Source organism: Mastomys coucha, unplaced genomic scaffold (genome assembly GCF_008632895.1).
Source record: "Mastomys coucha isolate ucsf_1 unplaced genomic scaffold, UCSF_Mcou_1 pScaffold22, whole genome shotgun sequence".
Taxonomy (NCBI): domain Eukaryota; kingdom Metazoa; phylum Chordata; class Mammalia; order Rodentia; family Muridae; genus Mastomys; species Mastomys coucha.
In genome coordinates this window covers 224,702,916-224,727,017 of record NW_022196905.1, presented here as the reverse complement: position 1 = coordinate 224,727,017, position 24,102 = coordinate 224,702,916, and the positions used below count along the sequence as shown (strand labels likewise).

The 24,102-nt window shown below is 44.2% G+C and overlaps 1 long non-coding RNA gene across 2 annotated transcripts; it reads right to left on the bottom strand.

Moving 5' to 3' along the window:
• Positions 1-5,666: 5,666 nt before the first annotated feature.
• LOC116104771 lies at positions 5,667-7,390 on the bottom strand. 2 transcript variants are annotated; one of them, XR_004123962.1, is made up of 2 exons: positions 7,102-7,390; positions 5,667-6,109 (listed from the first exon to the last, which is right to left on the bottom strand). It is a non-coding gene; the product is annotated as an uncharacterized LOC116104771 (long non-coding RNA). The 2 variants fall into 2 exon arrangements; XR_004123963.1 differs by having other exon boundaries at positions 7,170-7,390.
• Between the last annotated feature and the right edge of the window lie 16,712 nt (positions 7,391-24,102).

The following is a 24,102-nucleotide window of genomic DNA, read 5'->3' as shown; positions in this document are numbered from 1 at the left end:
CTTTATCTTCACTTGGTCTTGATACCTGAATGTTTTTGAGGTGACTGGAGTCAGATGGCATCCAGAGACTCTGTCCTTTGTGCCTTGAAAAACTTTGTCTTCTCCCTGACCTGATGGCAGAAAATCCTTGTGCACGGGAGCTGACAGAGCAGAGTGGGAGCCAAACCAGCAGACATGGGAGACACAGCAGGGCACTGGAAACCTGAGAAAACTAAGACACCGGGAATATTCTACTGAAGATTTATGTTCTGTTTAACTCCATTAGGACTTAAGGTAGCTAAAAAAAAATCTACTTTTAAAGTAAAGGAAATAGGATTATTGGATTTTGAAATTGAGAGCCATAAAATTTAGAACAATTTTATATAAAACTTCAACTTTTTTTTTTTAATTTCAAGATAAAAGAGTCAGATGGTGTCAAGTAATTCAACTCCCAAAAGAAGTAGAGAAAGGTCTCTCTTTGTCTAGCACCATAAACAGGAGACTCACCGAGACACCCACTCTGAAGCTGACACCCTGACTCTGCTTCCTGTAAGGGGCGGGGACTAAGCCTTCCCATTTCCCAGATCTCACTCCACGTCCAGTGAACTGTGCATTGTCATGTCTGTACCCTCACTTGAGCTCCATACTTCACCAGCTCTGAGAGGCATTTCTTTTTCACCTCTACCCTTTGTACTACATTTCTCCCCCCACTCTCCATAAGACCTTTTTGCAAGGGCAACTATCGTATACTTTTGTTATTTTCTGCGGTCCTAAGTCAGCAGTGGCTTAGTGTAATGGCTAAGACTTGGATTTAAACTCCAAATCTAATGACACTGAATAGGTTGCTTGTTCTTTCCTTTGTCTGTAAAATGGGAGTTAGATGGGTATAAAGCACATAGCCTAATGCCGAGAACATACCGGTGTTCATTATGCAGTGGGTTTATTTATTTGCCAGTATACAGAACTGACTAGGAGAAAAGGCCTGGGGCCTGACACACAGCCGAAGCCCTTTGATGGATGACACTCCAATCCACCACTCTCGGAGTTCATAGATACCATTTCTTCCTTTTCAAGATAAGAAGCTGAACCTTTCTTTCATCCACACCACCACTATAGCTCCTCTTCATCTGATTTGAGCATCCATTACCATCTCATTGAAATGCCACTTTAGACAAGGTCTCAAGTGTAGAGCTGCAGAGGGAGCTAGGAGTAGGCTGGGGTAGAGGACTGCCCCATTAGCATTCAAACCATAATAGAGGCCATTATCTTGGCAGCAAAATACCCCAGCAGTAGTGATGAGAGGAAATGGGAGTGGGTTGCCAAAGCAACAGAGAAACTTGAGCAGTGCTGTTTCCATGGCAACAGAGGGCCTGCATGGGAGGGCTCTCTCAGTTCCAGCACTGGTTAGATGCTCAACAGTACCAGTGACTCATCAGATAGAGTGCCTTGCAAAGGGTAAATTAGTGAGAGGTTTCACTTAAGAAGTTAGGCCAGCATGAAGCCCACAGCAGAGATCTAAACTCTTCAAGATGGAGCCTGGGCCTGTCTGTTAGGAATCAGGATTCTCTTGGCTGCTGGCCAGTTCATTACCTCTCAAAGCCATTAGGCCTTATTTATGGTTTGAAAACTCAAGGAGACACTCCCTGAGCAAAATCTCCGTATGGAAATACGACTCATGAGGTATAACTTCAGGGGCAGACCAGTGCCTGAGCTGTTTCTCCTTTCCTCAATTTTAATTCTATCAAAGTAATACACTCACATAATTAAAAGTCAATTAGAGCCTATAATTAAACACACAAGGCCCTGCATGTAACAGTGCCCTCTCCCCTGATTCCCGAGGCGATAGCTGTAGTGACTTTGGCTGTGTGTCCCCTCTTTACATCTGTGTTTTTAAACGTTTCTGCCTTAAATACAATTTCTTTGCATTCACAATTAAGTAGAGGACGCCCTCTCTTACCTGCTAACTCAATCCCCAGACACGATACAGAAACTTTTGAATACATAATATTTATAAACTACAGTGTTTTTAATGTTAAAGGATATACCAGGATTGCCTGGCTGCCAGCAAAATGGTGTTTTTTGAGCAGAGGGCTAGAGGCTTCCCTATTCCACATATAAGCTCATTTTAGAATAATTTGCATCTGTTAACATGTATTGTTTGTACATATTGATGTGATGCAGTGTTATTTCAGTGTATGAATAAAGTGGGTGCTGATCAAAGTTAGTCTCCCTTTATTTATTCCTGCCCCATGCCTTCTCCGTATGTAGTCAACCCAACTCTCTTAGCTTCCCTTATGAAACAATGTGTTCTCTGTCTCTGTCCTTGAATTATTTCATTTAACATAATGTCTTCAAGTTCCATCTTATTACCATGTCAGGATTTCATTGTTTTTTTTAATGGCTGGACACACACACAGACAGACAGACAGACAGACAGACACACACACACACACACTTCACTTGTCAATATTGCTTTTTCTTTATTCATCTGTTGTTAGCTATCTAGGCTGTTTCAATCTTAGCTATTATAAGCTGTACAGCAGGCAACATGGACATACAACCATGTCTTTTGTGGACAGATATCACTTGTTTTAGATGTGTACCCAGGAGTGGGATAGGCAGGTGATTCATTAGATATAGTTTGACTTTTAGGTTCCTAGTTTATATTCCCACCAATCATGTATGACAGGTCCTTTTATCCACGTCATCACTAGCATTTATGTTTGTCTTCTTAAATAGTTCCTCTAATTGAAGTGCAGTGACATATTGTAATTTCAATTCATTCATTTCACCAATAGAGAGATAACTTGCCTAGTTCTTTTTTTCAATTTTTAAAAATATTTTATTTATGTATGTATTTACAGTGAGCATGTGTGTGTGTGCGCGCGCATGTGTGTGCCTGTGTGTGCATGCATATGGAATATTTTTTTGTCATTTCTGAATTCTTTACATATTCTGGATATTAACTCTGCATCAGATAAGTAGTTGGCAAAAGTTTCAACCCACTCTCTCGCTTCCTTTACTCTGTGGATTGATTCCTTTGCTGCGCAGAAGGTTTGAATTTGGTGTAATCCCATTTATCGCTCTCCTATCTTGTTTCCTGTAATTCTAGAGACATATTAACAATTACACCACCTCTACCAGTATATGAAAGTGTTCCTCGTGTTCTCATGTTTTCCATTTAGGTCTTTGGTGCATTCTTAGTTGACTTTTGTAGGCTGAGAGATTAAGACATCAATCTTCTGAGCATGGATATCTAGTTTTCCAGGCACCCCTGGCAGATTCTGTCCTTTCTGCAATGAGCCTTTTGACACCTTTGTTAAAGTCACTATGCTAGAAGAGATGCAGCCTGCCATGCACTCCCTGGATCTGCTCTGGCGTGGCCAGCCTGCCAGGCTGTGTCCATCTTTTCTAGACAGGAGCTCTACCAAGCCTCTTCTGTCCTTCAGACTGCCTTTCTCTGCCCTTGTTCCCAGCCTGCTGCTACTTGCTCCTCTCCAGCAACAACTGGTTCGTGTGATCCTGAAGCCTCATTGTCAAGCACATGGCTTCCCTCCTGCTATCCTCAGCTCTACCATAGGATTTGGATTACAGATGTCTGCTGAGATTGTGTGGAACTGTGTGCCACATTCTTATTTGGGAGTGATTTAATACAAGAGGGTAGATAGAATTTTTGCCTTCCTTGATCTAAATATAAAGAATATTTAGATCAAAAAATGACTGTCTTGATTGCTACATTGGAGTGACTTTGCAAAGAGGCTGAATTACATAAAGTGCATGCATGTTTTTATTTAACTTAATTTTAAAACGGTGACTATTTAGACTACCCAGAGAATAATTCTACTTGGAAAATATTGAATGTTTAAAATTTTTGTGTCCCAGTACATTAGAGTCAAAGCCAGATGGTTTTACCTTTTCAAAGAACAAGCCCATTTATGAGACACCTCCAAATAATAATTCAATGAAAGCAGTCATCAGGACTGTTGTTACTTTGTTGCATATGCTTATAAAATATGAAAATTTACCTTAGTGTCCCACAAGACACATTCTATGGAAATTCAATAGCGTAATCTGTGACCTAAGACAGGCTAGGGACAAAGTCGGCTTGGTGCTGTGCAGAAAACGTCCACAGTAATGTTTGTGCCACAAACCTTCACTGTACAGTAGGATAGCAAAGATAAAGGCATTGCTGACTGGTATCAGAGAAGCTACTAAAGGTAACCCTTAAAGTAGGCACAAGAATTAAAGGAGAGAATGCCCTGTCTTGTACAGTAACTGTGCAATAAGTGTTAGCTTCTGCTGTTACTATCGTTTTTATATAGTGATGTCTATGTGCCTGTGTGTGTGCATGCGCATGTGTTCATGCTTGTGTGTGTGTGTGTAAAAGTTATGGAATTACATGCATCTTTTTCTTTTTTTAATCCCCATTTTCTTCTTTCTGTATTCCTTTTCAATAAATAAAATCAAGATGTAGGAAAAGTTACCTCCACAATGAAACGGAAATGTTTTTACTATAGCACTTTTTATCTGTCTGTTTGTTAATTTGAGACAGGGTTTCTCTGTGTAGCCCTGGCTGACTTGGAACTCACTCTGTAGACCGGGCTGGCCTCGAACTCACAGAGCTTGATCTGCCTCTGCCAACAGAGCTGTGGGATTAAAGGCCTGTGCCACACCACAGCAGGCTGTAACAGAATGAGGCTGAGTCCCTCTGGCTACGTTGGCTTAGAGCAGCACTGTCACCTTCAAAGTCAGATATTCTTATCTTCTACCTCAAGTCTTCATGATCAGTAACTCTGGAGTGGAGACCAGCAATAGGCTTGTTTGTTTTTTTTTTCATTTTTGCTTTTTTAAAATTTTTTTAATTTTTTTTTAAATCCTCCTAGGGCTTTCTGGTATTGGTAGATGGTTCTCAGCCTTGGCTACACACCAGAATCATTAAGTAACACAACTGGCTATGTCAGACTTCTTGGTCAGTGTCTAGGTGTTGGTTATTCTGGAAGGTCACCAGGGATGCTAAGTGTAGCCTCCAATGAAAACTTCAGCTTTAAAGATTCTCTGCCGAGTGGCCAGGCTGAATGACCAGAGCCTGTGACCTTCCAGGTAAGACCCTCCAGCTTTATTCCTCCAACCTTGATTTCCACAGGGTCTTCTCATCTTTGTGCTTATGACTCCCACTCAGGAGAGACAAAGAACAACTGATGTTGTAGGTCTTGGGTAGATAAGGCAGAAGCCGAGATGGGACTTGACACGGTAACATAAGCCAGTAGGACATGACTTTCTTCATACTTGAGAAAATAGTCTTCTTACACACAAAGGTGTGGGGATACCAAGGCCTCATGGAAACCTGGCTCTTTCTTAACACTCAGACCAGGTACAGCCCCAAACTCTTCTCTCCTTCCCCCTTCAATGATCAATATCCACCAGAAACCCAGAAAACATTGCCCGATGTTCAGTTCTTATGTAGTTTCTAGGTTTCATTTTTCTTGACTTGCTGACAAATTTCTATGAAGAAATGACAAAGAAATGCACACTCCTGGTTTATTTCATTCTCTCTTAGCTTGCTCATTTTATCACTGGCTTGCTTCTATCTCAGCCAACATAACATATTTTTATAATCCTCTTCAAATCCGGCTTTAGAATTCAGAGGGATAAAATAAATAAGAGGCAATAAAGGCCAATCAGTCATATTCTACATTTGCTTTTTTTTTTATTGAATCCTTCATTTACTCAATCAGTAAGTATTTATTCCTTTCGTTTTAAGAAATTTCTGCTGAGGGTGTCTTGGCGTCCCGCAGAAGCCACAGAAGAAGACAAACCATGCTATTGCTGCTCTAAGAAATAATTCACCACTGTGGGTAGACAAAGGAGAAACATGAGAGGCATTGAAGATCTGTGTGTAATAAGTGGATGAGCTATACATAATCAAAGGCTGGCTGGCACAAACACGCCCAGCTGCCAGGATGGGTATGTGGTTTCCGTCCACAGCTCCTCAGGGTCCAGGCACATTCTCAAGGTCAGTGGAGCAGGCTGGCTTCAAGGTCTCCATCCCAGGTTCTGGACTCTGCTGGGCAGTTTGCCTAACTTCCTTGTGTCTTCAGGGTAAGTGGAGACAATAAGCATACTCAGTGGGCTGCAGAGAAAAGCAAAAAACACACCAAGCACAAAGCCAGTATTTAGCGCATCTTAATTCCTGAACCCTTCACATCCTGGCATGTGGAAGCCATGCCTCATTGTTAAGTAGCATCTTGCTTCCATTTTTAAAAGTAAGAAAACCACGTTAGGGAGAGTTTGTTGTTGTTTTATCTTGGCATGGGCTACACCCCAGACCTTGTGTGTTTTCTGTTTCTTGCTTGCAAAATTAGATGCTAAAGTATTTGGAGGCATCTCAGCAATTTGACATTTTATTTGTAGTATACAAATTCTTATCACACTCAAAGTTGAACGCAACAAACTTGGTCTTATTTGTTTCTTGATTTCAGAGAGAGAGAGAGAGAGAGAGAGAGAGAGAGAGAGAGAGAGAGAGAGAGAGAGAGAAATTGTAAGGAATACTGCATTCAATCTTGACTAATACAATAGCCAGATTCATTGTGGCCAGAAGCCCGAGCCTGTGAGTTCTGGGCATCCTATGCTCTTCTTCATCCTCCAGGCATGTGCCCTCCCCTCCCTGCCTCCTCCTTCTGCTCACTAAAATGTTTCTTTCCTCTCCCCCCTCTTCCCTGATTACTCTTTCCAATAGTCCGAGATCCAGCACAGCCCCTTCCCAGCAACTCCATCTCCTTTCAGCTTCCTCTCTCCCACTCCTCAAAGCCCACAAAGCCATGGGGAGTGCTTGAGTGCTTGGAACTGTACTCAGCTCATTTACTCCTCAAGTCATCACGATTGTGTGACCGTTGCTTTTCAGGGAAAGAAACTTAAGGCTCACAAAGCTGAATGTGGCCCTGGCTCTCCAGCCTGTGCTGCAGTTTCGTTCCTGCCTGTGGTCTAGGTCCACAGGACGGGTCTCACCTTAGTAATAACAAAGCAATCACTCAGCAGTGCCACACCAGGACAGAACTAGCTTTCTCACAAACTTAGCTGATAGCTGAAAACCCATGTGGAGCAACGAGTGGCTGTGTTGGTTACCTTTGCCAACGTTGGGGCTGACGCTGAGAAACAATGCAAGGAAACACTTGAAGGATATATTTGTTCACCTCATAGTTTCAGCTCCTGTTTGGCTCCTCTGTGCAGTTGGGTAGACCATCATTATTGGACCGTGAAAGGCAGTCTGTGTTCTGGTTGAGCGAGGCTTACTCCAGAGACCCAGTAGAAAATTCTACAAGGGATGGAATAGTAAGCTACACCCCCAGGCATTAAGCTGCTGACACCACAATGAGCCCTCACTCCATTATCCTGTGGTTAGACAATGCCCCAAGCTCCCAGTATTCTGACTGGACTCCACTCCCACAGTCACCTGACCACAGCAAGTATGCCCCGCCCCACAGTTACCTAGGAACAGAAAGGTAGCTCAGCCCACTATAAAAGGGGCTGCTTGATCCCCCCTTAACTTCTTGCTGTTTTCTTGTCTTTACTCTCACCTCTTACTCCCTCTCTCCCCATCCCCTTCTCCTCTCTCCATGTGGCCTCTACTTTTCTTCTCTCTCTCTCTCTCTCTCTCTCTCTCTCTCTCTCTCTCTCCTCTCTCTCTCTGACTTACTAGGATGACTTACTAGGGATCCCGCAGGAGGCCCAAATCCCATCTGTGTAGCAGTTTCTAATGCTATTGTCCAGAGACTGGGCAGTTTGATCCTTGACTACTTTGAAAACTACTCTCCCTATCCCTCTCCCTCTCCCTCTCCGTCCCTCCCCCCCCTTCTCTTTTTGCTTTCTACAATAAAGCCTTTTTAAAAACTATAGACTGCCTCCTTTCATCTAGACTTGCCCTGCTGGAACAATGGCTTAGGCCTTCCCCTAAAGAGCCTCATCTAATCTACCACAGGAAAGCCATCCAGCATTTCCAATCAGGAGACCGGACCAAGGACTCTGGCCCGATGCCCTTGAGGGGAACCACCAGGTGTCCCCTTCCCCTCCCCACTCCTTTCTCCCTTTGGTCCCCACTTCGTTCTCAGCTCTTCCCCAATATCCAGCAGCGCCTGGGATGTCCTAGACTGAGAACCCATGGGACTGCTCCCTCTCCACTCCTGAGGATTGGGGTAGTGGCTTCCCACAGCCAGACACCCACCCTGTGGTGTTGAGAGTGCTGGCTGCCCGGACAGAGTACCTGAGCTCTGGCGGGACATGGGTCTCTCTCCCACCCCTTTATTATTTCCCCACCAGCCCGGTGCATGGCCCAACACACCATGGTAGGGGCAGTGCCTGCAGTTCCCTGTGTCTTAAGGGGCAGAGAACAAAAAGAGAGTGAATCTGCACCATGCTTTCTCTTTTCTTTATTATTCTACTCTGTCCAGGCCTGCAGCCCAAGGAGATGGCGCAGCCTTTATCAGAGTTTGTCTTCCTCTGTTAGTCTCTCTGGAAGCACCCTCAAGACACCCCACACAGGACTACCTTGCTAACCTCCTAGGTGATTCTAAATCAAATCCCATTGATAGTGAGAAGTAACCAGTGTAGCTATCACTGTGACTACCACAAAGGCATTGGTAGTGAGCCGGGTCCATGGTGACTCTGTCTACAAGCTGACCTGAGTGAGCAGCTCCTCTTCTTGTTACTTCTACACAGAACCTGAGGGTTCACAGAGGCTTCTCCACTCCAGCTCTTAACTGGCATGGTTTTCTTCCAGCTTCCATTTATTATATCAGTCGATTTGAAAACACTCACTGTACTGCCTGCAACATGCATAATCATTGTTCAAGGGGCTACAATGCTATAGCAACAACAACGACAACAAAGAGACACAGCTCTGGTCCCTGTGAAAGGTGTGAATAATGCAAGCATCCCCCATGTCTGTGATGGTCTATGCTGTGATCAACTGAATGCTCTCCCATCTCCATCACACCACCTGCTGTGATCAAGTAAAGGCTTTGAGAGGACTCACTGAGGACCTGCCTGTCTAGGGGGGCCTGGGGGGTGATGAAAAACCTTCCCTGAAGAATGATAATCGAGCAGAAATCTGAGCGAAGAGTAAACAAGTAGAGAAGGGGAAAGAAAAGAACAGAAAGTATCTTGAGCTTTGCTGAGGATTCTATCAACAGCCAGAGGCAAGGCGGGGAACGTGACTGGAGAGCCAGGCAGGAGCCAGGCCATGAATAGCCCTGTAGATATTCTAAGCATTCAGAATTTTCCCTGTGACAGTTTTTCTATGCAGCTCAGACTGGCCTTGAACTTGTTTATAGTCTGGGCTAGCCTCTAACCTATCCTCTTATGTCAATCGTACTAACTGTACAGGTGTGTAGATGATAGGTGTGTACCACCGGGCCTGGCTCAAGGCTTTGGATTCTCATCTTAAGGTAAGTCAGGAAACTAAATGTTTTTAAGCAGAGGGAAACGTCACATTTATGTTTCAGAAAGCTTATAAGGTAGGAAACAAAGAGGGGCCACAAAGAAGGCAGATGAGTAGTCTTAGCTAGGAGATGATTCAGGTCGTATCATCCGATATGCTGAGCTGACAATATGGCTCAAACAAGAGGTCCTGTGAGCTGGTTTCACAACAGAAGTCTAGTGACTAGTGATGCGAAGGGAGGAAGGTGGGAAGATGGCGTGTCAGAGAAGATGCCTGGATTCTTATTTGAGATCGAAACCTGGAGGACATCTTCTGGGGTGGGGGATGGGTCCAGATTTTATAACAGGGAGAGTCTGAGGAGGCTTGGGCATATTCCAGGAAGATCTAGGAAAGCCAGGTCGGCATGTGGGGTTTAAGATTAGGGGACAGGTGTGGCTTTTCTACCTAAAGATTTGTGAGCTATCAGCCTACAGGAAACAATTGAAGTCACGGCCACAGAGAAGATTCCTAAGGGGTAAATGACTAGACAAGGGGCCAGGACCAAGTCATAAGATTTCTTAGTGTCTCATAGCCAAGAATGTATGTAAGAACAAAGACGATAGTCAGAGCATTAGGAAGAAACTCAAGGCAAGGACGGCTTACAACATGGTATTTACTGGTGTCTTAACCTGAGCTTTGGCATAAAGCCCTTCCAGGAGCATTAGAAATGGAGTGCTCTCAGCAGTTGTACTTCAGGAACATGAAAACCATATATCCACACTGCATTTTCCACTAAGCAAAAATAACCTTGGCCTTGATGTTTGGGTTCAGCACAGCCGCTAAGGAAAAGTGGTCATTTGTCCAACTAAGCCACTCTAGCATTCCAATCTGGCAGAGGAGAGAAAGAATCAGAACGTGTTGATGACGACCTCTGATCTGAGGGTCACACCAAGAAAGGAAGCAATTGTCTGCTGCTGCAATCAACCAAAGGCGGATGGAAGGTGCATCTAATGATGAGCCGGCCCTCTGTTAGAAGATGAACCAGGGCTCTGAGCGCATTGCAGCCATCTGCAGCAAGACCACTTTGTCCTTTCAAGTAAGCTTTAAAGAGGTGGGGAAGGCTTCGTTTTGCACCTGACATTAAAGCACCATTAAAGGATCCTGAATGCATTCTGAAAGCCATGCCTTTCTGTGGCTGGCTGGCAGGAGCCGTGAACTCGTCCCATTACTTTTAGATGGAGAAAGACATGAAGAGAAGAACAAAGTCTTGTTTAAAGAACAGAGAAGCCCGAGAATGAAAGAGGTGGAAGGTAATTCCTGAGGAATGGTAGCTTTAAAATAGCACACAGTATGCCTGGTGACTGAAGTCATGATGCCTGTGCTCAGATATATGTTGCCATGTGAGACCCATTACCCTCTATCCCAAACTCCGAAGTGCAAACAGTTACTATCTTGGGGGTGAGCAGGGAATGACTTTTGGCCACGCCTACTTTCTAGTGTGCTGGAGGCTCCACAGTTCATACCTGATTTACATCATCACTGGGCCTAACACTGCTTCTAGTCTCTGGATAGCTAGTAAGTTCATGCCCCGTGATGCTGACTAATTTTATGTCAACTTGACACAAGCTAAAGTCATTTGTGAGGTGGTAACCCCAATTGAGAAAATACCTCTATAAGGCCCTATACAAATCTGTAAGGCATTTTCTTAATTAGTAATTGATTTGAGAGTGCCCAGACCATTGTGGATAGTGCTACCCCTGGGCTGGTGGTCCTGGGTTCAATAATAAAGCAGGCTGAGCAAGCCACGTGGAACAAGCCAGTAAGCAGCACCCCTCCATGGCCTTTATTATTAGCTATTTTCTCCAGGTCTCTACCCATTTGGCTTTCCTCCACGGACCTTGATTCAGGATATGTAAGCCAAACAAACTTTTTCTCCCCAAGCTGATTTTGGTTATGGTGCTTTGTCACATCAGTTGAAATCCTAACTAGGACACCCATCATGGAGGGAGGTCAGAGATTCTATAGTGGCTGTGGAAGAGGGGTGGAAAAAATGCAGGTCATCACTAATCCTCCCAAGAACCTACAGATCAGACTCTACATACCTTCATTTTATAGGTAAGGAAACTGAGTCCGATGAAGATCAATACAATTCGAGTCATGTGATGAGTAGGTGACCTAGCCAGTGGTGCATGTTTCCCAAGTCTCTCCTCCTCACATGGTATGCCAGATGCATATGTGCCCATGAATGTTGTGTGCAACCAAGTGAAGAAGGCTCCCAGTGGAAGGAAGGTACCTGCTCCTCCATCTCTGTATCCTTTAGAGGATATCATCTCATCCTCACCAAGTTACTTTGTGTTGGAAAGGAAATATAGGGGTCTTCCCACTGTGAAAAGACCTTCTGCCAGATTACTAGACAGAGGTTCAAGCCCTAGAGGAAGCTCAATGAGCCATGGTTTTTCTCCTGGATTATTGATGTCCACTGAGGGCCCAGAACAGGCAATTCACAGAGGTCAACAGCAGCACAGCGCAATGGTCTGTTGAGAACCTTCCTGCACAGTCTGTGCCTGTTCTCAGTCACTCACAGCTCTGCAAAGCTCTGCTGTGTGTGGCCAGTTTCTGTCATCCAGTGTGTCCTCACTAAAGAGTCTAGAGTGTAAAATAGTTCTTAATTTCCTTTCTAAAATAAGGAGAAATCGGTAAGGTATTTTGATGGCCAATTTGAGGGCGCTGGGGTATATGGCACCTCGGTGGGAGGGTTAACCTAGTAACTGTGGTCACAGACAGAACACAACAGAAGTAACTGGAACCTTACTTCCTGGAAACTGCTCTTCACTGGCTTTGGATCTTCCACTTTGGGCCTTCTGGAAGACTCACAAAATTCTCCCTCTTGAAGCTCTCTTCCAGTGCGTCAAAACTTAAGTCACATCAAGCGATGGGGGAAAAGACAGCCACTCAGGAACTCACATCCTTCAACTCAGTAGTCAACAGGTACGATGACAGCCTCAGAGGTACACCATCTTGGATTTCTAGCCTTTGACAACTGGACTTTTACTGGGCTTTTTAGGTTGATGTAAATAATAACAAATAGCTCGATCAGGCTGCCTAGAGCTAGGTTTGTTGGGTGGAAGGAAGGCATTCTTATCATTTCAGTGGAAACTGTCAAATATCCTCCCTAGAGGCTGCCCAATTTTCACATCCAGCAAGGATAAATGATAATAAAGTGTGGGCTTCTGGAGCCAACTGACTTGTATTTTTCACATCTATAAGAAACCAAGGTTCATATATCATCTTCTAGAATTCATGATTTTAAAACTGTTGTCAAGGAAAAAGAATGAAAGAAAAAGTGGTTGGAAAGCTGGGCGGGCTGCTCAGAGCACCCTTAACACCTTTCCTAATATTTTTGGCCCATTAATCATTTTGCTGTAAGTCCTAGTGGTAAATCATGCTAATATTTGTGGCCAGGGTAACTAAACAGTAGCGACTGATTAAATTTCATCTGTGCAACAAATACTGATGGGGACGTTTCTCCATGCAAAGCAGCGAGTCACGGAGATGCCTGCATCAGAAGAAGCAGGCTGTACCAGTGTTTCAGGAGAGGTCAGGTTGCTTCTTCATTTTTGAAAAATGGGAGAAGCATGCAGCATAGACTCTGTACCTTGACATCCAGCACAGCTGTCTGTTGTTTAAGTTACCTACCCTACAGTGTTTGCTCCTGGCAGTGCTGGAGCTATAGCAGTTTAGTAGGAACCTCCTGTTGCTAATGCTTCCTCTTTCAGATGTTCAGCTTGATGTGTTTGGGTTATCACCAGGCCCAGACAGTTCCACGTGCAAGAGGTTTAATTGAGAGGGAGTAGGGGGATAGCGGCACAGAAAGAGAGAGGGGAGAGAGAGAGAGAGAAATGGAGGAATTGTCTCATATATACGGGTTGTGACGTAGTAGTTCCAGGTAAAGGTGGGAGTTGAACCCAATGGATTCTGGGAATATGGTGGCCGTTGCCCTGGCAACAGGTCTGTGGACCCGCCCATATATCTGCCGCAGGTTCTGGTTGCTAGCACAGCTCACTGTCTCCACCTGCCCCTTGGCTGTAAATCCCTACCTGTCCTTGCTTTACTCTGAATCGAGCTCAACCTCCATCCCCTATCATAACACCTCTGTTGCTATAGTCTTGAACATCCATCCTTACTGCTTTAACCAGTGGTTAGAATAGTTTTCTTTTACAAGTGTATATTAGAGGCATGGATCCTTTGTCTCCTCGTGCTTTGAGCACCAATGTCACATTATGGTTGTGGTTTTCACATGGTTATCTCTTCTGATTACATCTCTTGGGTAGGGAGGAAGAGCATGTATCTTTGGGCACAGCCCTGGCATGCATAACGTTCGTATGCTTAGACTCAGGCCACTGACTGGTTATTCATGGAGGGCTCCTTGAAGGATGCAAAAGGGTCAGGGAAGACAGGGTCAATGAGAAGTCCTAGGACTAGGAGAAGCATAAACACACAGGACAGAGCAGAGTGGCATGTGGAAAAATGACTCTCCAGGTGTCAGTTGGTATCTAGAAACAGCAACTGCTCAAGACTTAAACAGTTCCCTGCACATAAGCTGTAATTCAACTAAAAAATATATTTTTTTCCTCTAAGTAAATTTCCTGATACCCAAGTTAAGAAAACCAAGGCACGTAGTGCAGAATGGATACCCACTGCACCAACATACCCCAGTGTCTGAGAACTTCCCATGCACCTCTGCAGAGTGCTAATGCCTCTGTTAGAGGCCACAGATCCAAACCAGGTCCTGGCACCTGTGCTGTGGGTAAGAGACTGAAGGAATCTACTCCCAAAGTGGCAGAGGGGCAGTTTCCAGAGACGAGCCTGTGCTATACAAGACCCCTGCAGGTATGCAAACTACAGCCATGTTTTGGAGCCTCAGCAGCATAAAGCATTTGTGCCAACTGAAATTGGGGTGGGCTTGGATCACTGAGACTGACTGCTCAGACAGAGCAAGATCAGGCATATCCCATCTTTTAGGCAAAATAGAATCTGTGCAAAGCAGTGTATTAGGGTCTCAGCTTCCTGAGAGTATATCCTTGAGCCTGTCTAGAAGTGGATTCCTCTTCATGAGGACTGAGATCAAGCCTAAAGCAATCTGGGGCTTAGCCACAGACCATTTTTCTATGCAAAGAAAGGCTGTTGTGAGAGATTTAAAGACCTGCTTCCTCTCATCAGAGGCTCCCTTCCTCCTGACAGGGGTGGGGGGTGGGGACAGAAACCTTTCCATGTCACCTGACTGCAATGGCAGGTACATTTCCCAGGCTCCATCTGTACCACCAACTAGCCCTGATTGCCACTCTGAGAAGTAGAGTGGACTTGGCTCATCTCAAAGGGTTCACACAGGAAGGCACAGCATCTGCCTGCATCCAGGATGCTTCTTCACTTGACTGAACACTGAAGCATCCCCAGAGGTGGATGTGGGTGTGAAAGGGGCTGGCAGAGCCTTCTCAGTAACTGCCCCCATCCTGGAGCAACTTCCTGTGGGTACCACCCACTAGTGCCATCAGTGCTTCTTCTGCCTCCCAATCTTCTGTCACTCAGCCATCTTGGAAATTCTTGTTTTGTCACCCCCACCCCATTGTAAATCACAGTTATCTCTGTAATTATAAAACAAAAACGTAACTCCCTTATTTCATCCAAGTCAAAGTTTACCTTGATGGAAGCACTGGTGACAACAAAGCTTGGGGCTTGAGTTTTTAAATGTTTTATTTTCCTAGCATAGGTTGTATTAGCCATATTATTAAATAAGAAGGGTGTGTCCATGGCTTCCTGAATGGATGTCACATCCTACAGTGATCCTACCCTTCAAGACTATCATACCCCAAACACTTCAGTAAAGAAAATAGCAAGGATGGTCATGCCTAAAGCCAGGCACAGAGTTCAGATTCCCATTCTAAGCTATTCAATTTTTGGCAAGTCAAAATTTCTGTAAGTCTTGGCTTTTGCATCTCTAAGTGGGACTTTTGCAGGTTGGAGCAAGGTGCTCTGAATGAAATACTCTTTCAAGGCTGTGTCATGCAGAAAGGATTCCATATATGTGGCATTGCTACAGCTTAAATCTAGAATGTTCCTCAGTGGCCCATGTGTTAAACCCTAGGTGTCATTGTCAGGAAAGGAGGCAGCCTTGAAGCGGCAAGGCCTAGAAGCTGACCCTTAATCATTAGGAACTCCTCTCAAAGGGGATTGTGGGTCCCAGCTGTCCTCTTTTCTGTTTTACTTCCTTATCTTGGGAACTCATTTTTGCCTTCAGTCACTCCCACCATGATATGGACACCACCAGAGGTCACTGATGATGCCCTGGAACTCTTGGAGGAAGGAGCAGAGGAAAAGGAGTCTTGTAGCTGTCATTTGCTACTTTATGGGTTCTTCTTCTTCCACCCTTCTCCACCCTTTTTCTTCCACCCTTTCAACTCCCAACACTAGATAAGAGAAAAAAAGGATAGAGGGGAAAAGAAAGAGTTCCATGAATACAGTTAGAATTGGAAAGGGGACAATGTTATCTTTAAACTACTCCTGCTGATTAGAGGGAATGGATTCTTTGGGGTAAATTTGATCTTCAACATCAGGATACCTAATTTCTTCTTTCTGTTGTTTCTTCTTTGTGTGTAACTACTTAACAAACCGTGACCAACAGCAACCAACAACCAACCAATAACCCAACAACCCACCCCTAGCTCTCCCAGCCCTAGCACTTATATCCCCTTTGAAAAGTTCCCAGAATCCCAAATGTCACACAATCCCAGAAATTACCTGCAGCTGGCAAAAACACACCCTTGCTAGAGCACGAGACCAATAGTTATCTGCTGTGGATAATCTGAAACAACCCCATATCCTTACACCTGGGATTAAAATGAAAACATATTCTTATAATATTTCTGTGTCTTCTAAAGAAACCAAAATTCCAAAATTGTCTCTACATGGCCTAGTATAGTAGTGAATGAACTAGCAGAGCAGGTTTAAATATCAGTTCTAGTACTTACTGGCTAGGTGACCTTGGGACAGTGTTCCAACCTCTCTGAGCTTCTATTTCTCTATCTGCAAAAAACTATGCCAATAGTACCCCCAAAGGTCCTTGTGAGGTAAAGTACAGGGAGCTGGCCCTTCGTAGACTTTCATCTGCCTGTATGCTACGACAGCAGTCACCTGTCATTAGCCATTGTGGTTGTGACAAGTCTCATACATACCTTGACAGAAGCTTCTATTTCAGGGATGTGACAGCTGAGCTGGTGACTGCAGAGGGACTCCGTGGGAAAACAGACTCAGCCATCAACTCCATGAATTCTGACAGCATCATGTCTAGCAATGAAAAAACACTCATCATTTCCCACAGGGGGAAAAAGCATCTCACAGACCTCTGTAAATGAGAAATAATTCATGCATGAAGAGAGTCGTTCCAGGGAGCTATTATTAAAATCCTGCCCTTTCTTGGTATTAGAACAAAATAGGCAGAAAAAACTGATGAAGGGGGAAGAAACTCCACAGCTGTGAATGCTGAATGGGTTCTCTTTAAAGTCTGACCCTTTGTCCCTCTCAGTCCAGACCCTTAAAAGAGATGGCAAGCCTACAATCTCCTCTCAGGGACTCATTTTATTATTTTCTTTTCTCTTTCTCCTTTCTCCTTTCTTTCTTTCTTTCTTTCTTTCTTTCTTTCTTTCTTTCTTTCTTTCTTTCTTTCTTTCTTCCTTTCATAAAGCCACAGGGGTGGTAGAAAAGGGATGAGCCTCCTTTGCTGTTGAAATGCAAATCTGGTCCCCATGGATGTGGCTGGGGGGCTGCTGGGAAGGTGAACCATCTTCAATGGAGACAGGCAACTGCAGAGGTGTCCCTTTGAGATCTTGAGATTGAAACCCACATTTAAGACTGGACTGCCAACTTGAATGCCACACAGGTAAGCAGGCATGTTAGCCTGCTCTGTAGCTTCTATCGCTAAATCAAGATGCTGACACCAGGTAAAGAGAAAAGACATTCACTTAGCACTGTTTTGGGGGGCCAAAGTTAGGAGCCTCACACAGAGGGGAGATTACATGGCAAGACAGGAGGCCAGAGAGTGAGGAGGGGTTCACTCTCCCCTTTTAAAATCATTTCCTGAGAACTCTGGGGCCACACAGTTAATTCCTTCCTAAGGCAGCTCTCCTAATGACACAACCACCTCCACCTTTCTCTACAATACCCAGCTTCCTACTTTCTGGACTACGATGCCAACTTGGAAACCCTCAGGTAAAAGAAAAGGTTTTACAGCAAATGAGTGTGTTGGAGATCAGGGGCCAAAGAATGCCACAAAAATCACACCATATAACAGACCTGACACAAAAATTTATTGGTGTGTGGCGTGGGAGATGATAATGATGCAAATGGTTGCCGTTGGGTGGAGATGGAAAATAGGGAGAGACAGATCAGGTTGTGATGGTGGGCTTTATAGGTGTATGGAGCATAGGAATAAGACGGGCGATGGTAATGATGGTGGAAACGTGTTGCATTGGCCTTTGGTGAGTCACTGAAGGCAGGAGAAACCTGGTTCCAGAATGTGGGCAAAGGACTTCTGGCATTTCTCAGTACACCCACCATCTAGACCATCTCTAAAGCACAGCTAATTTAAATTAGTGAGAAGCACAGCTTAAGAGTGACCCTCAGTTCAAAGAGGGCTCCCACCCAGCCAACTTATTTTTAAAATTGGGCTCAGAATTGCCTGAACATCTTCTCTTTCCCAAAAAGGAAAAAAGTGACGTTTAGTCACAATTTTAAAAAATTTAAATGTTAAACTAGTCAGACACACACACACATGCATGTTCACACATACGTGCACACACACACACTTGAACGCATACACATCTATGCACACATGCATGCACACACATATACACATGTATGCACACATGAACACACAGGCATGTACACATATCACTCACCCATACACAAAACACACATGTGAATATACATGCACTCATATCCATGCACACATACATGAACACACATGCACAAGCATGTACATATACATGCATGCACACACAAATACAAACACATTCATATACATGTGCACATGCATTCACACATACACATGCATAGACATCTATGGGTCTAATAGAAATCACTTTGACTTCTGACTTGACCTTTCTGCCCTTGGTCTACTGTCTTGCTTACTAAAATGATTCCAGATCTTTCTGCTCCTGTCACCATACTGTGTTCTTAAGGAGTCCTGACTTGTAACTCACGCACATGGCACTGAAGGGTACCTGCCCCTATTTCATTAATGGAGGAAAGATTTACATCTACACCTGCCTGCCAACACTATAAATTTTCCTCAAACTTCTCAATTTCAGGGGAGAAATATTTTTCAATCTCAGATGTGATTTTAGCCTGAATGCTCTCATCTCTGTCGACATAATCTACTGTGACACTGCCTGTTTGTTTGACAAATGACAAGACAGGGACTTGGCAGTGGAGGTGGGTTCTTATCCACAGCCTGACCTACTGCTTCCTGCAGGAGGCTCTGAGGCTGCCAGGCGGCTCAGCCACTGTTCCCATCCCTTGCTGGTTTCCTGATGCACCGCTCTCCCCAGGGTGAAGCTTTGTTCTTTTTACTATAAACTAAGCTATGTTTTCCCATTTCCATCATTTAAACATGCAATCTTGAAGTGGTTGCAGCCTCCCCAGAGGGTGACACATTTTGACATCCATATTTAGGGCTGACGTTAGGAGACTCTTGGCAAAATCATCTCTGACAGGCTATCCCTTCTGCATGGATGGCACACAGTATTACAAACTGTTCACAGCCCCATTACTTTTCTTTTAATTGACAAAAACTGTGTCATTTATACACAACTTGATGTTTTGCTATACACACATATTATAGAACTGCTAAAATCAGACCATTACATATACATTACTTCAAATAGTTTTGATGTATGTGGTGAGAACACTTGAAATCTACTCTTGAGAGTGTTCAAGTATGCTGTGTGGCGTTATTAACAACAGTCATTGAATACTGGCTCAGCTGTTCATAAGGACATTTCCATTCAGTGTGAGACCATAGTGGGATTTAAGCTCTTTAAAGTCCAGGCCTACAAAATGGCAGCAAAGTTGTGCTAATTAATATTAGCACCATTGATAGAGTCCTTGCTGGGATTAACTAAGAAAGTACAGGTAATTGTAGTTATATGTGGGGAGCAAATATTGGCTTCATTCTTTTCTTAAGATATATATATATATATATATATATATATATATATATTATATAATTATATGTTTGCCTGTGTGTATATGATGTGTGCAGTGCCCTCAGTTGTCAGAAGAGGCATTATGTCTTCCTGGAACAGGAATTACAGATAGTTGTTAGCCATGATGTGGACTGTGGACATTAAACTCTGGTCTCTGCAAGAGCAAAGAGGTCTCTCAGTCCCAAGTTTAAGCTCCATTACCTCTGTTTGTTATTGAGAAAACATTCCCCTAAAGTCAATGGAAAAATTGGAAATGGAAGAATAATACTTAACTGTAAACATTTTAAACATCTTAAAATTTGTTATTAGATTGGTAGTTTTTCTTTTCTTACACTCCTATTGAATTTATCTAATAACTTTCTTTAGTAGGTCTCTTACATTTCTGTGGTGCATGTCATTCATTTTCACATGGAAGAACCTAACAGTGTGCCCTTGAGTATATGTTCTACCTTCTCTTGGTTTCAGTTTGCTGGTCTGTGAAATGGGATAACTTAATGCCCCCAGGCCCAGGATCAGAGTGAGACAAAAGCTGCTACACTATGTTAAAGCACCCCAGAGAACAGAAAAGCTGCACTCACACCAAGACCACATTCAGGGATGCTCACTCACGAGTTCCCAGGAGCCTTTGCCTTTTGCATGGAAATGACTTGAGGCTCTGCTTATTGGCAGCTGAAGAAAACTCTAAGAAGATGAGTCTTTCTGAGTACTATGGCAGATAGAGAGGCAGAGGGCCATGATCCCAGGCCCGGGGGCAGTTAGATGGACTTCAGGATCATGTGGACACTTGGCTGAGGACTCTTCCTGCCTTATTCTCTCACCCATCCTCAGTTCCCCACTTCCCTCAAACCCCCATCTTGACTGTTCATCATTATCTTATTAGTCTAAACCATCGTTCACAGTAGCCTCCTTTCTGGTCCCTGCTTCCCTCTCTCCCCTGTACTCTACACTCAGATTGCCAGAGTGATTTTCTACCATATAAACTGAACCAACTCTTAATTGAGAAGCCTCCAGTAGCCTTCCATTTGCACAGAGTAAGTGCTAGGCCCTGCCATGGACCTCAAAGACCTGAAATGACCCCTGGCTCCATCTCAGCCTCAGTACCCACAGCCCGAGCCCATCAAGTGCTGATTGCAGTCCTGAACCAGGGAATCTGATGCCATCACATAGACAGGAAACGTAGTTTAAAACAATATAGCTCCCTAAGGGCACACAATTAGGAAGTGATGATATTAGGATTTAGATTTAAGCATCTCTTTCACAATGATCTTTTAAAATGTTATCCAAATATCCATTTAATGATATGTTGGCTAAATCTATGTCCATGGTTTCCACTTCAATAGATTCAATCAACTGCAGGTGAAAACTAATATGAAAAAAAAATTTGCACTACACAAGTAGAGACATTTTTTCTTGTTACTGTTCCCTAGGCAATAATACAGTGTAAGCAACCATCAGCATGAGACCTGCATTGTATTAGGTGTTAAGAGTAGCCAGAGATGATTTAAAAAGCATGAGATTATGTGCTTAGACTATAGGTAAGCATGCCCCCTTATAGAAGTATAAGTACATACAGATTTGACATGTCTAGGGCTCCTGAAACCGAGATCCTTGACACCTTGACACAGAACAAGATACTTGTGTTGTGTTTTATAAAAAGAAAGAGAACAGAGATATGTTTGGTGGAGGCATGGTAAGGTGTAGGGGAAGGGGGTGCCTCTGCAGACCCATGCCGAGGCATCTTTTCTCTGAGGTACCATCCACACGATGGTATAGTTTATTCAGGGCATGTGGACGGGAGTTGAGGGGGTAGTAGTGACAGAGAAAGGCAGGGGGAGAGAGAGGGAGAGAGAGAGAGAGAGAGAGAGAGAGGAGGAGGAGGAGTAGGAGTAGAGGCCAGCCATGAGCACATAGAGAGAGAGGGGGGAGAGGGGAATGTGGAGAGAGGAGGAGCAGGAGCAAGAGGAGAAGAGAAGGTGGCAAGAGATCAAGAGCAAGAGAGTGAGGAGGGGGCAAGCAACCCTTTTATAGTGATTCAGGCTGTTAGAGCAGAGGCTAGACTAAATGCCAATGATTTCAAACTCACCTTCAAACAGGCAGGACACAGAAGGGACAGAAGGACACTCTGGGGCTCAGGATCAACCAGACATTTAGACCAAGATGATTCAGAGACCAAAAAAACTTTATTTAGAACAGTTTTAACAAAAACTTAGTTTAGGAAAAACCAACCTAGATGTTGTAAGATGGGTTTGTGAAGTGCTTCAGGACTTTGCAGATAAAGAGAGAAAGCGGAAGGAAGCTCTGACTCACCAGGCCAGCCTTCAAGTTAACGGCCAGAAAATACAGTTGAGCTATCAGAAAATTGTTTTAATGTCCAGAGTTTCTGCTATTGTACTGCCATTAGCATGATGCTAATGAAACGTAATAAAATGTGGCTCACGAAGGAACCCCATCGGCTCTGAAAGTTCAATTAACACGATGAAGATAGATCTTTTACACGGTAAACTTGCATTTGATGCACGTTCTGTGCTTTATGGAGTATTACAGAAGTGCTAATGGCAGTCAGATAAAGTCAAATCGGACCCAGTTAACATTTGCAGCCAGCTCAATAACCCAAGAGCTCTGCCAAGGAGAGAAAGAAAGGGGCTTGGACTTGACTCCTTCCCGGATGGCACAACAGCTCTGCCCTCCATTCTTCAGGATGGAGCAGCTTCTCCACCACAGTCTCCTCTGCTCCATAGCATACGGCACAGAACAGGTGTTGATGGTGGTTATGACAATGGGCGTGTCCAACAAAATGCAAGGCTCTTAGGCTGAAAGAGGAGTGTACACCTTACTTTGATTGTAAGCAGATGGGGGCTGATTGACGGAGGCTCCTTTCAATTTCTTCTTCCAGGAACCTATCATAACATTGAAAGATGACAACTGAGCCTCTACCCAACAAGTTACCAGGAGAGAGAGCAACAGATACAAGAGGAGAGAAGGCAGGACTCATGCTCTGAGGGAGAACTTAGGAGCAAAAGTAATCTGCTCTGCAGAGATCTGATGTGGGGCTTCTGTTCCAGAACAAAGTTTCTTTTCCTGTTTCTCAGATTCCACCCAAGTCCAGGTAGTGTGGACAAGGTGGCCAACAGAGAACACAGAGAGGAAAAGCCAGGCATTCTTTTCTTCAGTGGTATAGACATACACCATGATGATTAGTCTGCAGATCCAGCCCAGGAGAGCAAAGCCAAAACAGAAAGACAGAGCCTAAAGCCCCATTGTGAGCATCCAGGTCCACCTGTTTCAGAAACTGATGTATTCCTTTTTGGTCCCCTTGCCCAGTTTATGAATCACCTTTAGAAACCTAGTTCTATGTTGGTACTCTCCATGAGGAGTTCCAGTTGTCGTCAAAGCAGATGTCACAGAAGGTCAGAGCACGGTGCTACTATAGGGAGGGACATTATAGACTTCAGAAATGTTGCAGAACTTCTCAGGGGCCTCTCAGGCATCCTTTCAGGGACCAGACTCTTGCTGGTTTGTATTCAGTATTTCCATTTTGGTCTACACTATTTTGCCTGAGTCATATCTTCAGGAAGCCTCTAGCCTGTGAACAACTTGTCTTCCTCCACTGAGTTCTGCTTCAGTGCCTGGCACTGTGGACATATTCCTGGAAGGGAGAAAGAGGCCAATGCAGTTCTGCTTGGCATCTCCAACAGATGACTACCAGAGTTTACAAAGACAGGGTTCGTGGGACCTTACCTGAAGGCAGTGTCCCACAATCATGGTTCCTGTGGCTGCCTCCCACACTTAAGCCTTCAAAGCTTAACTGAATAGGAAGATGCAGAAGTGGAGAAGGAAGAGAGTTTATAAAGGTTTAAATAGTGGACTGACCTAGAAGCAGAGCCTAGTTCTGTGGGCTCGAAGGGTTCCCTGCCTTCCCTATGCCCTAGCATATCCCTTGACAATGCACCTATCCCATCTTCACAGAATCACCCTGAGAACTCATGAGCTAAGGGTCACAGCTGCTTATCCCAGGGACTGACATACTCCAAGTTTTCTATAAATTTAATTTTCATATCCAGGCACTGAGCTAGGAGCATGGGTGTGCTTTCTAATCACAATAATCTCTGTTCTGGATGGGTTGCTTTTTTCTTGCCTCAAAGGCAAGGGCTGTATCAGTCAACTTCTTGGTTTAAAAAAAAAATGGGAAGAGATTTGCTGTCTTCAGCAGAAAGAGAAAAGTCTTAAGGGGCTGCTGTGTACGCTGTTCTCCAGACGGGGTAAGGCTGTTGCTGTCTTAACATCAAAGCAGCTGTGGTAAGCCACAGCTTACCTTCACAAGTCTGGGCTCACCTTCATTCCATCAGGCAGTGCACGAAGGTCTCGAGGTTACTGGGAGGGAGCCCTCTTTGATGGTCTAACCAGCTATAAGTTTCCCATGTTCCTATAAATAACTCCAGTTCACACATTTGC